The sequence below is a fragment of the Schistocerca piceifrons genome, chromosome 1 (assembly GCF_021461385.2).
Source record: "Schistocerca piceifrons isolate TAMUIC-IGC-003096 chromosome 1, iqSchPice1.1, whole genome shotgun sequence".
Taxonomy (NCBI): domain Eukaryota; kingdom Metazoa; phylum Arthropoda; class Insecta; order Orthoptera; family Acrididae; genus Schistocerca; species Schistocerca piceifrons.
In genome coordinates, this window is record NC_060138.1 from 110,801,826 (window position 1) to 110,819,903 (window position 18,078).

General features: G+C 40.5%; 1 pseudogene; it reads right to left on the bottom strand.

The window, feature by feature from the left end:
* Positions 1-16,485: 16,485 nt before the first annotated feature.
* LOC124725269 lies at positions 16,486-16,603 on the bottom strand (annotated as a pseudogene).
* Between the last annotated feature and the right edge of the window lie 1,475 nt (positions 16,604-18,078).

Genomic DNA, 18,078 nt, shown 5'->3' on the forward strand with positions numbered 1-18,078 from the left:
ATCATTACTTGATTGTGTCACTCACAACTGTCAGGGAGTAATCATGGTTGAACTGCACCTCATGATATGCTGTATCATTCCTACCTGGACCTAAATACCAACTGATACATAACATGCATCTGATCTTCATTAAATATAAATAAAATAGTGCTGCATTTATATAAAGTCAACAGGAATAATTAACAAGTAATCAACTGAGGTCAGTGCTAATTATTAATATGGAGTATGTAGATCGCTTACTCAAGGATTTGTGGATAAACAAGGATAATCTTAAGCTTGTAAGCTTCCATGACTTGTGTCACTTTAGATAAAATTATTTTCGGTACTGGGCCACCTCATTGTAAACAACTAAATTGCCGACATTTCGACCGACTTGCTGTGGTCCTCTTCAGAGCAGTTCACTGCTGTATACTGGTGAATGTCTTCCTTTATATACTGTCATTTTCGATTATCTCGTGGCTCGCGACGTCACATATCTGAGATTTCATTGGACAATTTGATGAGGTTGTTATGGAGGGAGTGGCTGCATGGGACACTATTGCCTGTGCTACACTAGTGGTTTGTTGGAAGGCAACTCTAGTAAGTGACTGGTAGAAGGTAACGTATTGACGGTTTGTTGCCTGTGCCACTCTGGTAAGTGATTAGTAGGCGTGGTGAACACATGTGGCCACTGAAAATATAGGTCTGATATCTGCTCAGTGCATATTTTGCTAATGCAGTCGCTGAGGCCTCTTGTATATGGTAACTTCTGTAGCTTTGTCTGTTTTGTCTTTGCCGTATCTCATGTCTGTATTGTTGTATACATTCACACAGCATGTTGCCTTGAGCATGTTTAGCTCCACATCAACAGAGAAATAGAAACTATGAGGTACACCAAAGACAAAACAGATAAAGGTTCGGAAGCTATTCTTCCTGCTGCTCACATTCATCATGTGAGAGGCATCAGTAACCATCTAGGCAAGGTTCTACATTACACAGGTATCAGACCAATATATCGGAGTTGCCATAAGATCTGAGATTTGTTGAGGTGCACTAAGGATTCTATGAATGCTCTCCACACTGTAGATGTCTACAAACTTAAGTTTGAATGCAGCGAAGTCTATGTTGGTGAAACCAGGGGACTCAACAGCACTAACAACTTTGACATAAGAACAATACCGTAAATTATTTAATCCGAAACGACACTGGCTGTGGAAGCCTACAAACTTATATTAGTGACCTGTATGGGTAGAAAGTTTATGGTCCTATTCGAAAGTTGGAACAACTGAAGAAGACAAAGAAGAGCGGCTCAATGGTTTCGCCATCATGAAGAGATGCCGAGATCACGACATTATACTAAGTTTCCTTTGGGAGCAACCACATTTCGGAACGAGAAAAGCAAGTAATATTTTCAAATGTGTTAGCCATTCACTATTTCGGGAAAGAATCCATCATCTTTGTTCCATGCTGGATTTTAACAACAGGTAGTTATTTGAGAACTATTTATGGTTGACAGCCAAGTTAACGGAAACTGACTGAGAAAAGGACGACAAAATAACGTACAGACAAGCCTACACGTGGAGTGAAGGAGTAATGGGTTGCCAGCAGAGGAAATTTATGGAGCTTGCACAGGTGAAACAGACTGTTCAACCGAAGCTGCACATGTCTCGCCCTGTGGTGAACCTATCAGCACATACTTTCAGCGAGGCAGCTACAGATGTGCTGTCTACGGGTTTAAACGTTTTTGTGACGCCCCAGTGCACATTGACATAGGACATTACACAAGCCGTTGAAGCCTCTTTCTGGAAACCGCCTCAGGTAGGAGCAGAGAAGATACTCAAGAAATAACTAGAATCCTGCATCCACAGCAGAATATCTCACTTGGACAAAGAGTAGCCCTAAGTGGACTATGGAACAACAAATAAATTGTAATTTTACGCTCAGGCAAAGCCAATAAAACAGTAATATTGGACACTACATTATATGAAGCCAAAAGGAGCGAACTGTTCAATGACCTCATGTGCAAAGAACTGACAAGTCATACCACATCGAAGATAGTGAGGCAGATGCAAGCCATGCTTGAGGGTTCTAGAATCGATCGACACACCTGGGGGGGCTTATGTCGAACGTTTCAGTGCCACCAAGAATATATCGAGTACCTAAGGTCCAGAAGGAAAGCTATCCTTTAAGACTGGTTGCCAGTGCGATCAAGTGTCCATATATTATATAGCAAAATATGTGGTCCACAAATTACGCAGTGTTTGACCATATGTACTCTCATGTTAAGGAATCTATGCATTTCATCCAGCTTATATGGGAACAGCAACTAGTAGCTACGGATCTTACAGTCAGCTTCGACATCAAGTATGTAGTATGCAGGTAGAATAGCTAAGTCTCAGCATAAAATTAAAACCATATGGTCAGTCGTAAAGGAAGTGGCTGGTCTGCAGAGACAGGTCAAGGATATATAATCAGTGCTTAGTGGGAATGTCCGTGTTACTGATAAGTCGCATATATGTACAGTATTTAATAATCACTTTCTGAATATAGCAGGTAACCTAAATAGAAACCTAGTCCCAACAGGGAATCATATAGCGCTCGTAGAAAAAAGTGTTCCGAGACTGTTACCTGAAATGCTCCTCCATGACAATGACAAGAGGGAGATTGAGTTAATAATTAAATCACTAAAGACCAAGAACTCTCATAGATATGACGGGGTATCTAACAGAATACTGAAGTATTGTTCTATGTATGTTAGATCAGTACTTAGCCATATCTGTAACTTTTCCTTTAGGAGTGGTCGGTTTCCTGACCAATTAAAGTACTCGGTAGTGAAGCCACTTTATAAAAAGGAAGACAGGGATAATGTTAACAATTATAGACCTATTTCTATGCCATTGGTGTTTGCTAAAGTTATCGAGAGGGTTGTATATACAAGGTTACTGGAGCATTTAAATTCACGTAATTTGCTGTCAAATGTACAGTTTGGTTTTAGAAATGGTTTAACAACTGAAAATGCTATATTCTCTTTTCTCTGTGAGGTTTTGGACGGATTAAATAAAATGTTGTGAACGCTAGGTGTTTTCTTTGATTTAACGAAGTCTTTTGACTGTGTTGACCACAAAATATTCCTGCAGAAGCTGGACCATTGTGGAGTAAGGGGAGTAGCTTACAATTGGTTCGCCTCTTACTTTAAGAACAGAAAGCAGAAGGTAATTCTCCGCAATATTGAGAGTGGTAGTGATGTTCAGTCCCAATGGGGCAGTGTTAAGTGGGGTATTCCCCAAGGGTTGATGCTGGGGCCACTGCTGTTTCTTATTCGTATAAATGATATGCCTTCTACTATTACAGGCGATTCAAAAATATTTCTGTTTGCTGATGACACCAGCTTGGTAGTGAAGGATCTTGTGTGTAATATTGAAACAGTATCAAATAATGTAGTTCATGAAATATGTTCGTGGCTTGTGGAAAATAATTTGATGCTAAATCACAGTAAGACTCAGTTTTTACAGTTTCTAAGTCACAATTCAACAAGAACTGATATTTTGATCAGACAGAATGGGCATATTATAAGAGAGACGGAACAGTTCAAGTTCCTAGGCGTTCAGATAGATAGTGAGCTGTTGTGGAAAGCCCATGTTCAGGATCTTGTTCAGAAACTAAATGCTGCTTTATTTACCATTAGAACAATATCTGAAATAAGTGACAGTTCAACACGAAAAGTAGTCTACTTCGCATATTTTCATTTGCTTATGTCATATGGTATTATTTTTTGGGATAATTCTTCTGATTCAAAAAGGGTATTTTTGGCTCAAAAGCGGGCTGTTCGAGCTATCTGTGGTGTAAGTTTCTTTAATGTCGTTTGTTGTTAGCAATATTAGCTTATTCCCAAGAGTTAGCAGCTTTCACTCAGTTAATACTAGGGAGAAATCAAATCTGCATGTGGAATGCACTTCCTTGACTCTTGTGCAGAAAGGAGTGCAGTATTCTGCTGTATCCATTTTCAGTAAGCTACTACAAGAACTCAAAAATCTTAGCAGTATCCCAAACACTTTTAAGGCTAAACTGAAGAGTTTCCTCATGGCTCACTCCTTCTATTCTGTCGAGGAGCTCCTGGGAGAGCTGAAAAATTAACCAAATTCCAGTGTTACATTGTTGATTTTCTTTATTTAAGCTTACGAACTGTCGCCTGAATATGTTTCTTATATTTCATTTTATCTGTTTCTACTATCATGTTATAATTTCATGTATTGACTCGTTCCATGACCATGGAGACTTCTCCTTAATTTGGTCCCACAGAACAATAAATAAATAAAAAAATAAAATCTTTGTTAACTAACGTGCCTACAGCCGAAACCATCAACATCCTACAGGAGCAAATACCGCTAGACATCTGTGACCTAGTACAGCTGTGCTTGTCATCAACATATATTAGTTGGCAGGGCAAATTTTAAGAGCAAACAGATGGAACGGCTATGGGCTCCACCCTCTCACCTGAACCAGCTGACATATCATGGAAGCCTTCGAACAAACCGCTCTAAATTCCATGCCATTGTGCCCAAATTGCCAGCTGAGAGATGGGGATGACACGCTCGTCATACGGCCGCTTGAGGAAGCAGAAATATGAAGATTTTATGAGAGCCTCAACAGCTAACACAAGAACATACAATTCAAGCTAGAAGTGGAAAAAAATGGAACGATTGCTTTCCTGGATATGTGGGCCATATAGAACATCTACTGGCAGACTAGGCCATAAAGTCTACAGGAAACTGAAGCACACCAGCAGATACACACACGCGGATTTGCATCATCATCCAGCACGAAAGAAATCTGTGTTACGTATACTAACTGCTTGAGCTCAACGGAGTACTGAAGACAACTATGTACAACAGGAACTGAACGAGCTCAAGACAACATCCCACACGAACAGATACAAGAACAGAGACATACAACGAGCGGTGAGATGCAGTGAAGAAAAACAGATCAAAGACAACGAACATACTCTTCCTGTTACTCGCATACTTTTATGTGAGAGGCGACAGCGAATGTGTAGACAATGTTCTGTGCTGCAGAGTTATCATACCTACATTTCAGAGTGGCAGCACGATCGAAGATATGGTAAGGTCTGCTGAGGATCCCATGAATGCTCTCCACATAGCAGGTGTCTACAAACTTCAGTGTTAATGTGGCGTAGTCTGTGTTGATGGAACTGGGAGACCCATTAGCTCTTGCGTCTCGGTGCATGAACGTTATGTTTGACTGGAACAGAACATGTCAGTTGTAGCTTAACACCATCAGGAATGTGCCTGTCCTATCAATTTTCAAGAACCTCATGTGCCTGTTTGGCAGCTGTGGATGCAGCAATGGAAAATAAGAGGGGCTATCGAAATAATCAAAGGCCCTAACAATATAAACAGGGAGGATGGGTACAAGTTGAGTAAGGCCTGGCTGTTAGCTAATCCAGCCCAGCAGTCCACGTGTGTTTGCCAGTCATCAGCACAATTTCAGCTGGGTTTAGCAGTATAAACAGTGGCTGCAAGAGAATTGCCATGTGGCCTCACTGCAGAAAAACACCATCCCCTGGATACAAGATGTCAATTTGTTATTTATTGCCTTCCAATCACCAACGAAGAACTGTCTAAATGGCACAGGCAACAGCAGCCTATATGCTACCTTCTATCAGTCATCTACTACAGTTGCCTTCCAGTAAACCACTGGGGTAGCACAGGTAATGGCATGCCATACAGCCACCCATTCCACAACAGCCTCTTCAAATTGTTCAATGACATATCAGATAAGTGGCGTCAGGAGCTACCAAATAACTCAAAATGACAGTATACGAGTACATAGGAAGACATTCGCCAGTATACAACAGTGAACCACCTTGAAGAGAACTACAGCAAGTGAGTTGAAACATTACCAATTTTGTTGTTTTAGCAGTTTACAGTGATGCAGCCACTACCCTAAATTATTTTATTCAAAAACAACAGTCTTAATTTTAGTTACATGAAACTGTATTGAATGTTACTTACCAGTTATTTAAAATTCCAGCAACATACTAGCAACTACTTAATGACACCTGGTTATATTGATGTATATAATTAGTTCATATGCAGTCTTGTCCACAGTTGCTAGTACATACTAGCATAAATAAAATTTAATCTTGTACTGGAACTGGGTAATATCGGTTCTATGAGCAGCACTATATGCCTCATATACATACACGTCTTAAAAGGAGCCACAACGATAAAAATGGCAAAATGAAAGTTTTGTGGTTTTTTTCATTATATAATTATTTGGAGTTTTCTGATTAAAACAAATCAAGTTTCAATCTTCTAAATGAATTCTACGTGTGTTTTTTATCGTTTTAAAGTTGATGCGCCGCGCCGCGTAAATGGCCATAGACAACTGGTGTGTTATCGCTGACGGCACCACTCGCTGTCTTCTAATCCATAAACATAAATGGCACATGGTTTATGTTGACTTGTGAAGTTTTCTATGTGTCTGCTGATTGGTTCAACAATTTTGCGTATTTAACGAATTTTTCTCGTATTTGTTCTATGTATTTGGTTTGTGGATATAAATATGCCCCATTTCAGCAATCGAGTGTATAAGAAAAGATGAAATGAGTAGAAGAAGAAATCCTTTGCTGTTTCAAAGGGAAATGCTGTTCCATCTGCTTCACCAACCACTCCAAGTCTGTTTGTGAAAACTTCTTCCAGCAAGAAACTTTTTGACAGCGAAGGAAAATTTGAAAACTATGAAAGTGACAGTGATGATGTGAATGAAATAATTAACATTTCCTTGCTGTCTAATATTTTAAAACGTAATGCATTATGCCAAGTTTGCAAAGAAAGAGGACTCAAATTGAAAATAATTTCACACATTGGTTTTGCATGTAAAATGTTATTGAAATGTGACAAATGTGGTGGAGAGGTTTCGTTGTATAATTCTTGTAGTGGTAGTAGTGGAAAGAAGGTGTATGACATAAATGTTAGGCTAATGCAGAGTTAGCGTGGCGTAGGAAAGGGCAGTGCTGCAGAAAAAATGTTATGTGGAATTATGAACTTGCCAAAACCACCAACCAAGTTCGGATTTTATAATGAATAGGTGGAATCTTCCGCTGAGATGTTGCACAAGCAACAACGAGAAAAAGCATTTGAAAAGGCTGTGACTGATAATGGAGATTGTAGAGATTTAAGTGTTGCTTTAGATGGATCATGGCAATGTAGAGGTCATAAATCTCTAAATGGAGTCATGACGCCTACCAGTGGAGACAGTTGCTAAGTTATTGATGTTGCTGTTCTCTCCATACATTGTAGGTGTAAGGGAAATACCAAGGAGGAACATAATCAAGGTTGTGTAGCAAATTTTCGTGACACAAGATGAGTCATGGATTTAGAGGGAATGAAAAGAATTTGTTCCAGATCAGAGGGTTGGTATCATGTACGATATGCTAACTACATATGGGATGGTGATTCTATTGCTGTTGTGGTCTTCAGTCCTGAGACTGGTTTGATGCAGCTCTCCATGCTACTCTATCCTGTGCAAGCTTCTTCATCTCCCAGTACCTACTGCAACCTACATCCTTCTGAATCTGTTTAGCGTCTTCATCTCTTGGTCTCCCTCTACGATTTTTACCCTCCACGCTGCCCTCCAATACTAAATCGGTGATTCCTTGATGCCTCCTAAAATGTCCTACCAACAGATCCCATCTTCTAGCCAAGTTGTGCCAGAAACTCCTCTTCTCACCTCGTTACTTATATGATCTACCCATCTAACCGTCAACATTCGTTTGTAGCACCACATTTCGAAAGCTTCTATTCTCTTCTTGTCTAAACTATTTAGTGTCCATGTTTCACTTCCATACATGACTACACTCCATGCAAATACTTTCAGAAAAGACTTCCTGACACTTAAGCTCATACTTGATATTAACAAATTTCTCTTCTTCAGAAACGCTTTCCTTGCCCTTGCCCATTTACATTTTATATCCTCTCTACTTCGACCATCATCAGTTATTTTACTTCCCAAATAGCAAAGTTCATTTACTACTTTAAGTGTCCCATTTCCTGATCTAATTCCCTCACCATCACCTGATTTAATTTGACTACATTCCATTATCCTCGTTTTGCTTTTGTTGATATTCATTTTATATACTCCCTTCAAGACACTGTCCTTTCCGTTTAACGGCTCTTCCAGGTCGTTAGCTATCTCTGATAGAATTACAATGTCATCGGCAAACCTCAAAGTTTTTATTTCTTATCCATGGAGTTTAATTCCTACTCCAATTTTTTTTTGTTTCGTTTACTGCTTGCTCAACATACAGAGTGAGTACCACGGGGATAGGCTACAACCTTGTCTCACTCCCTTCCCAACTACTGCTTCCCTTTCATGTCCCTCGACTCTTATAACTGCCATCTGGTTTCTGTACAAATTGTAAAAAGTCTTTCACTCCCTGTATTTTACCCCTGCCACCTTCAGAATTTGAAAGAGAGTATTCCACTCAGCATTGTCAAAAGCTTTCTCTACGTCTACATATGCTACAAACGCAGGTTTGCCTTTCTTTAATCTATCTTCTATGATTCTATGATAATTCGAAGGGTCAGTATTGCCTCACATCTTCCAACATTTCTACAGAATCAAAAATTGATCTTCCCCGACGTCGGCTTCTGTCAGTTTTTCATTCTGCTGTAAGGAATTTGTGTTAGTATTTTGCAGCCATGATCTATTAAACTGATAGTTTGGCAATTTTCACACCTGTCAATGCCTACTTTCCTTGGGTTTGGAAGTATGATATTCTTCTTGAAGTCTGAGTATATTTCACCTGTCTCATACATACTGCTCACCAGATGGTAGAGTTTTGTCATGGATGGTAGAGTTTTGTCATGGCTGGCTCTCCCAAAGCTATTAGTAGTTCTAATGGAATGTTGTCTACTCCTTGGATCTTTTTTCGACTTAGGTCTTTCAGTGCTCTGTCAAATTCTTCATGCAGTATCATATCTCCCATTTCACCTTTATCTACATCCTCTTCCATTTCCATAACATTGCCCTCAAGTACATCACCCTTGTATCCTTCCACCTGTCTGCTTTCCCTTCTTTGCTTGTAACTAGTTTCCCATCTGACCATCTATTTTATCCAAAGGTCTCTTTAATTTTCCTGTAGGGAGTATCTCTCTTACCCCTAGTGATAAATGCCTCTATATCCTTACATTTGTCCTCTAGCCATCCCTGCTTAGCCATTTTGCGCTTCTTATCGATCTCATTTTTGAGATGTTTGTATTCATTTCTGCCTGCTTCATTTACTGCATTTTTATATTTTCCCCTTTCAGCATTAAATTCAATAGCTCTTCCGTTACACAAGGATTTCTACTAGCCCTCATCTTTTTACCTACTTGATCCTCTGCTGCCTTCCGTATTTCATCTCTGAAAGCTACCCATTCCTCTTCTACTGTATTTCTTTCCCCGTTCTTGTCAATCGTTCCCTAACGCTCTGTCTGAAACACTCTACAACCTCTGGTTCTTTCAGTTTATCCAGGTCCCATCTCCTTAAATTCCCACTTTCTTGCAGTTTCTTCAGTTTTAATCTACAGCTCATAACCAATAGATTGGGTCAGAGTCCACATCTGCCCTGGAAATGTCTTACAACTTAAAAATCTTTGTCTAACTATTATACAGGGTGAGTCACCTAACATTACCGCTGGATATATTTCGTAAACCACATCAAATACTGACGAATCGATTCCACAGACCGAACGTGAGGAGAGGGGCTAGTGTAATTGGTTAATACAAACCATAAAAAAATGCACCGAAGTATGTTTTTTAACACAAACCTACGTTTTTTAAAATGGAACTCCGTTAGTTTTGTTAGCACATCTGAACATATAAACAAATACGTAAACAGTGCCGTTTGTTGCATTGTAAATGTTAATTACATCCGGAGATGTTGTAACCTAAAGTTGACGCTTGAGTACCACTCCTCTGCTGTTCGATCGTGTGTATCGGAGAGCACCGCATTACGTAGGGATCCTAAGGGAACAGTGATGGACCTTAGGTACAGAAGTGACTGGAACAGCACATTACGTCCACATGCTAACACCTTTTTATTGGTCTTTTTCACTGATGCACATGTACATTACCATGAGAGGTGAGGTACACGTAAACACGTGGTTTCCGTTTTCAATTACGGAGTAGAGTAGAGTGTGTCCCGACATGTCAGGCCAATAGATGTTCAATGTGGTGGCCATCATTTGCTGCACACAATTGCAATCTCTGGCGTAATGAATGTCGTACACGCCGCAGTACATCTGGTGTAATGTCGCCGCTGACTGCCACAATACGTTGTTTCATATCCTCTGGGGTTGTAGGCACATCACGGTACACATTCTCCTTTAACATACCCCACAGAAAGAAGTCCAGATGTGTAAGATCAGGAGAACGGGCTGGCCAATTTATGCGTCCTCCACGTCCTATGAAACGCCCGTCGAACATCCTGTCAAGGGTCAGCCTAGTGTTAATTGCGGAATGTGCAGGGTCACCATCGTGCTGATACCACATACGTCGACGCGTTTCCAGTGGGACACACTCTATTCCACTTCATAATTGAAAACGGAAACCACGTGTGTACGTTTACCTCAGCCCTCATGGTAATGTACATGTGCGTCAGTGAAAAAGACCAATAAAAAGGTGTTAGCATGTGGACGTAATGTGCTGTTCCAGTCTGTTCTGTACCTAAGGTCCATCACCGTTCCCTTTGGATCCCTACGTAATTCGGTGCTCTCCGATACACACGATCGAACAGCAGAGGAGTGGTACTCAAGCGTCAACTTTAGGTTACAATATCTCCGGATGTAATTAAAATTTTACAATGCAACAATCGGCACTGATTACGTATTTGTTTATATCTTCAGATGTGCTAACAAAACTAACGGGGTTCCATTTAAAAAAAACAACGTAGGTTTGTGTTAAAAAACATACTTCCGTGCATTTTTTTACGGTTTGTATTAACCAATTACACTAGCCCCTCTCCTCACGTTCGGTCTGTGGAATCGATTCGTCAGTATTTGATGTGGTTTACGAAATATATCCAGCGGTAACGTTAGGTGACTCACCCTGTATAATCTATCTGAAACCTTCCAGTGACCCGAGGCATCTTCCACGTATACAACCTTCTTTCATGATTCTTAAAATAAGTGTCAGCTACGATTAAGTTATTCCCTGTGCAAAATTCTACCAGGTGGCTTCCTCTTTCATTCGTTACCACTATTCCATATTCACCTACTAACTTTCCTTCTCTTCCTTTGCCTACTATAGAATTCCAGTCACCCATGACTATTAAATTTTCGTCTTCCTTCACTACCTGAATAATTTTTTTATCTCATCATAGATTTCTTCAATCTCTTTGTCGTCTGCGGAGCTAGTTGGCATATAAACTTGTACTACTGTGGTAGGCGTGGGCTTCGTGGCTGTCTTGGCTACAATAATGTGTTCACTATGCTGTTTGTAGTAGCTTACCTGCATTCCTATTTTTTATTCATTATTAAACCTACTTCTGCATTATCCCTATTTGATTTTGTATTTATAACCCTGTATTCACCTGATCAGAAGTCTTGTTCCTTCTGTCACCGAACTTCACTAATTCTCACTATATCTAACTTTAACCTATCCGTTTCCCTTTTTTAATTTTCTAACTTACCTAACTGATAAGGGATCTGACATTCCACACTCCGATCCATAGAACACCAGTTTTGTTTCTCCTGGTAACGACGTCCTCCTGAGTAGCCCACGACCGGCGTGTTTTACCACTGGAATATTTGACCCAAGAGAACACCTTCATAATTTAACCATACAGTAAAGCTGCATGTCATAGGAAATAATTTCGGCTGTAGTTTCCCCTTGCTTTCTGCCATTCACAGTACCAGCAGAGCAAGGCTGCTTTGGTTAATGTCACAAGGCCAGATCAGTCAATCATCCAGACTGTTGCCCCTGCAACTGCTGAAAAGACTGTTGCCCCTCTTCAGGAAATACACCTTTGTCTGGCCTGTCAACAGATACCCCTCTGTTGCGGTTGTACCTATGATACAGCTATCTGTATCGCTGAGGCAAGAAAGCTTCCCCACCAATGGCAATGTCCATGGTTCATAGGGGGCAGGAAAGAATTATGACCATACAAAAGTTTTGCCAAATGCTGTAATTGATATAATTAAGACCGTATTCAGAGATTTATCAGTGCCAAATTTATTGCAAAAGTACCTACATGGGAAAACACAAAATCCCAATGGAAGTGTGAACGGTTTAATTTGGGTTGTGATTCCAAAACTAGTGTTTGTGCAGATAAAAACATTGCACTTTGTAGTGTATGATGCAATTGCAACATACAATGCTGGAGACATTATAAAATGTGATATGTCGAAAGGTTTTGGTCTCCAACCAGGGCACAACACCATTTTCACACTGCGCATAATTGATGAAGAAAGACTAAGAGGTACAGCAAGAAGAGACCGGTGAAAAAACAACTAACACCAGGAAAAGAAGAGGATGCTGATGATCCATCACATGGAGCGGGAATGTATTTAAGAAAACTTTGGAAGCCACCTCCCACAAGATTCAAATTTTCGTATTTAAGGAAGATTTTCTCGAAAACTACCAACAGTAGATGAATCAAAATTATAGACAGTATTGTTTATTTCATTTCCTTCATTGTCATAACAAATGTAAAAAAATATTGTATATTTAAGGAGTTATAGAAGAAAAATTGCAAAATTTTAGAGAAAAATTGGCAACATTTAAAAAAATTGTAAAACAAAAATCAATAAATATTTCTTAACATGGCATTACAACTTTGTACAGAAATACTCATTGAAAATATTGTCCAAATTTCAGAGCCATATGTTTAAAGTTTAAGGAAAAAATGTTTATATTTGCTGAAATTAATGTGGAGGAGATAGAACATTCTGGCTCCCCTTAAGCATTTTTTTCCTCTTCACCTCATGAAGTGTTGGCGGATGCTAGGATTAGCGTGTTACCAATGCATGGAGTGACTGACGACCACTGTTAGGATGTTACCTAAGGTACTCAATGCATGAAGTAGCGTCTGCAGTCAGGAATAGATTTTAAACATAAATACGTGGATATTACTCTGACACAGCACGTATGATTTTTCTCTGTCCAGGTGCTGTGAAACCTATAACTTTTTCCCCTTTCATGTATCTGGCCCTTTTGGACAAGAACATTTGCATTTTATCATGATAATAAAGCAATATAATAACATTAAGTCTATAAAGACTATAAAGACACAAAAACACGAACTCTACTATGGTGAGATGTGTGAACAAGGCTAAAAAGAGATAGTAGACAAAGACACCATCCCTCCCAGCAATATCAGGTCAAAACTTCAGTTTCCAAGAAACATAGACCTTGACATCCCATCTATCCCAATCTATTCTAGTGACAGCACATGTGAAAGCCTCCATTTTTAAACATTGTGGAATGTTTTAGTATTCTGCTCCCTTTCTTTTGTCAAGAGCGAATTGATATTATGACGTATGTTACTTTAGGGACATCAATGGAATTGAACAAAATGACAGACAACATCGTCATCAAATTGCGGTGAATTCACACTACGTCAGGGTGGCCAAGAATTTGGCTCATGAGTTTTACCACAGCATAAGTGCCATAGCACACAGCCTAACTGGCACGTTTCCCCCACTGCCGCTCCATGCTTGCTTGAGGGGGGGTGGGGGAGGAGAGGGAAACTGTAAATAGGCTGTATATAAAAGGCAACACAGTCACACTGTGTATGACTTGGTTTTATATTTCACACTTCTCAACAACATAGATCAAGAACCAAACAGATTTTCAGTATTATTTAATTATTTTTGCGCACTGGAGATGTAATATATTTTTTTCTGGTACAAACTGTCGACATACAGAGAGATGTGTACAATTTCATATTTTTGCACTCAGATTGCCTCGTAATCATGACATTTAGTTTCATAATAGAAACCAAGTCTTTCACACACATATATATCGGTTGAAATATTGGAGCACTTTTGCAACTTCATTGTGCAGACATGAAAATTGTACCTGCGGAAAGCAGTGTAGATATGCTAGACAGTTTTAGCGATAATGGGATTTGCCTTTAAAATGGGAATTACTCCGCAGTCAGTTGCATCTGCACATGCACAGGGGTGTTTATGACTGAAACAGCAAATGGTCTCGGAAACAACTGTAAAACAGATGTAAGATTGCCAGTATTCTCAAAACGTTTAGGGAACTATCCTTGTAATTCTTTCCAGCCACGATCAATTCTTCAAACCTTGCATTTTCTTTAAGTCGGCTTAGGGAATTGGACTGTGTTTGTCAGAAAGTGTTCCTCGTAAAAAGCGATTCTCTTTTTAAATGCATCCCCATAAAATCAGAAAGAAGTCATTCCTCACACTGTAGTATCTTATTGTGGGCAGTGTGCAGTCAAGTGCATATAAAATGCGAGGTCTCCAATCCATTCCAGATGTTCCTGCACTCCTTGTTCCTTCGTAAATTCAACAGTAGAGAACTTTAAATCGAAAAATCGTTCCAACCACGCTCCTTAGATTAACCAATGCCCTTTGAAGTATGCAGCCCCTTCTTTCAGTTCCATCGACGACTGTTGCAGGTGGTAGTGGGATAATGCTTGCGACTTCAGAAATTTTACTATTCATATCACCAATTTCTTCACGTGCGTCAAGCCTGCAAATTTAGAAAATTAGCAAATTGCTTCTTGATGTACAGAGTAATGAATCTCATCTGTTGATCAATGTAATTTTTTGCTCTTTCATTGTCAACTAAATCTTTATTTTCATTTTGCATGGTATTGTAATGCTGTTTCATAGCAGATTTCCTTATGTGACTGCATAATATATACCGAGAATCGCCATCTCTCTCTTCTGTCATTCCCATTCATTTTATAAAGGCTTCCGACTATAGATCACTAGACTGCCTCTTTTTGTGGAAACAGCCACTAGACGAACAAATAGCGAAAGGTAACCAGTACTGACACCACAGATTTGCTGAATTGAAGAAAGTTCTGCCGACCAAAACCTGCTACAGCGCAGTACTCGTTGAAAATCGCGCTGTTCTGGATACTTCCAAGAAAGATCGAGCAAAGCCGAGACAGCACGTGGTCCACACAACCAGCACACTATGTACAATTTGTTCACACACACCCAGCTTAATCAGAGAATAGTGCTCTGACACGTGGCCATCAGCGACACATCTTGTCTGTGACAATTAATAGTGCACTGTGTGGGTCACACAGTTTCACAACACTTGAATGATGTAAATAAATGCACGAGTATTCAGATGCTAATTCCAGCGCTGTTTGTGAGTACATATCAATATGGACACCTTCCTGCCAAATGTATGGACGTCAATAGGTGTATGAGACGGGTCATACACAGCTGTCATTTTATTCAGAGTGTACTTTTGTTCTTATATTGGTACACAAACACTGGTTGATTGTCTAATAAACGGTCACTGTATTTACATATCTTGTTTGCCTGTATTACTGTATGTAAATGGTGCATATACTACAAAGTAGTCCATATCTGTGGAACGGCCTTTCTAGAAAATACCAGATGGATAAACAGAAATTTAAAGTCAAATAGTATGAGATAGGACAGGGGGTAAAACTGTGAGGCTATGTTACCAACGTGGTGGCGAATTTGGTAGCCACCATTCTGGATACAACTCGTAATTTTTGAAACTGGAAGGAGATCATGTAACATACAAAACATATAGAGAGTTACGTGGGAAGAAGAACTGTGGCTTTCATTTAAGCATCGCTTTATTAATTCACAATCTTTGTAGCATTTTGTACAGAACAAGGCGAATACTATTGGTAGTACATAAATGCTAAAGGATGTGTTCGGCGTGTTGTCTGGCGCATTGCAAGGCTGTGATTATCCGCTTCACCCACTAACTAACACACATATTGGAATGCAAGTGCGCTCCCTGACGTGTGAAAGTTTTCTGACCTTTCCCTGCATCAATAGTTGCCTTCGCATGTCCCCATAGATAGCAATCTAATGTACTTAAATCCAGGGAACCTGGTGGCCACTCCACCAGACTTCTACCAGCTTTCCATCTCTGGGAAAACCGGATGTCCAGGTATGTCCAGTCAGCTAGCTTGTAATGAAGTAGGACACCATCACACTGAAAGAGAGTTGGGAATGTTCATCTTCAAACAGCAGTGAAGGCAGCACATATTCGTCTAACACTGGCAGATAACAGGCTGCTGTTAATGTACACTGAAAAGGAGAAAAAAAAGCACTTTGTCTTCAGGCCACGAGTGGCCTACCGATACCATCCGACCGCCGTGTCATCCTCAGCTGAGGATGTGGATAGGAGGGGCGTGGGGTCAGCACACCGCTCTCCCAGTCGTTATGGTGGTATTCTTGACCGAAGCCGCTACTATTCGGTCGAGTAGCTCCTCAACTGGCATCACGAGGCTGAGTGCACCCCGAAAAATGGCAACAGCGCATGGCGGCCTGGATGGTCACCCATCCAAGTGCCGACCACGCCCGACAGCGCTTAACTTCGGTGATCTCACGGGAACCGGTGTATCCACTGCGGCAAGGCCGTTGCCTGCTGAAAAGGAGAAGGCTCAACAATTCTTCAGCCCCACGTACCACTCCAAACCATCACTTTTGGTGTGTCTTCTAGCTCCCATGGATCCATCCAGTGACGGTTGACATCTAACCAGGATCTGTGATTCTGTTTATTTATCTCTTCCTTCACACAGAAATTAGCTTCATCCATAAACTGTACGTCATAGAGGAAAAGACGGATGTCATCTACATTGCGTGTCACCCACTCTGTAAACTGAACCCGAAGATATGGATCGTCTCCGGTGAGATGTTGTAACATTTGCATTTTTTAAGGGTGCTATTTGTCCGCCTCTGTAGCTGAGTGGCAGACATCTACACTGATCACTCAGCTACAGAGGTGGACAAATAGCACCCTGCCATGCAGCAGACCCGAGTTCGATTCCCAGTACTGCCAAACATTTTTCCTTGGTTGGAGGACTGGCATGGTGTGCCCTAAGCTTCGTGGTGCCAATTATTGAGCACCTAATTGACCGAGCAGTAACGGTTCCACTGTCGGGAAAGCCTGCAAAACGGCCGGGAGAGCAATGTGCTGACCACATGCCCCTCCACACCGCATCAGCATGATGCCGAAAGGCAGAGGATTACAGGGCGGCTGGCAGACATCCCTTGGCCCTTCACAGCGTGTAGAGGAGCTCGTTATGGGTGCTAGTTATATGTGGTCAAAATTCTCATTGTCCGTTATCGATGTGCGGATAACCCAGTTTCCTGTGTCACTTGTAAATCTGTGAGGCAGAAACGTTTGGCATAACTCAAGAACGAAGTAAGTTATACTGAAATGAAAAGCACCATTATTTATATCGTGTTGTTTTCTGTCAGTCTGATATCGCATGACCCACTTCCTATTTGAAAATTACGAACTGCATGCGAAACGTTGAATTCTACAATGGCCGCCGTGTTGGTAACATAGCCTCAGAGATGCTGCCGCCCCTACTACCTCTTATCAATTGACTTAATGTTTCTGTTTATCCACCTATGTTTTAGAAGGGTAGATCCACACTTACAGACCACCCTGCACATCAATCTCAGTTGAAATGAAAAGATAAAATGTAGTACGTTAGGACGTATCATTTATCTGGCACTTTCTATCTGCTCAGTCGACGTTTCGAACCCTCTGCTGTTGTCTTCGACAGAATTTTCTGGTGTTCAGTTAACCGTGAAAACAACAACATCCTGAAGATTAACTTCCGTAGTCGGTGTTCACAGTCATGTAGAATTTTTTGAAGGACATCATATTCGTCGTTGACTGTATAAATTATTTATTTCACAGTTACAGTTTCCGCCTTTGAGCCATCTTCAAGTGGTGCTGCAAAATATTTTGCTGCAGCACATGTTACATTTTAATGTATACATATCAGAGAACTTTTAAAGTTTGACATTTTTGCTGCACCACTCGAAAATGGCCCAATTGCAGGGTGCGATTTGTGCTTTTACCAGTGGGGGGGATGTCTTAGGG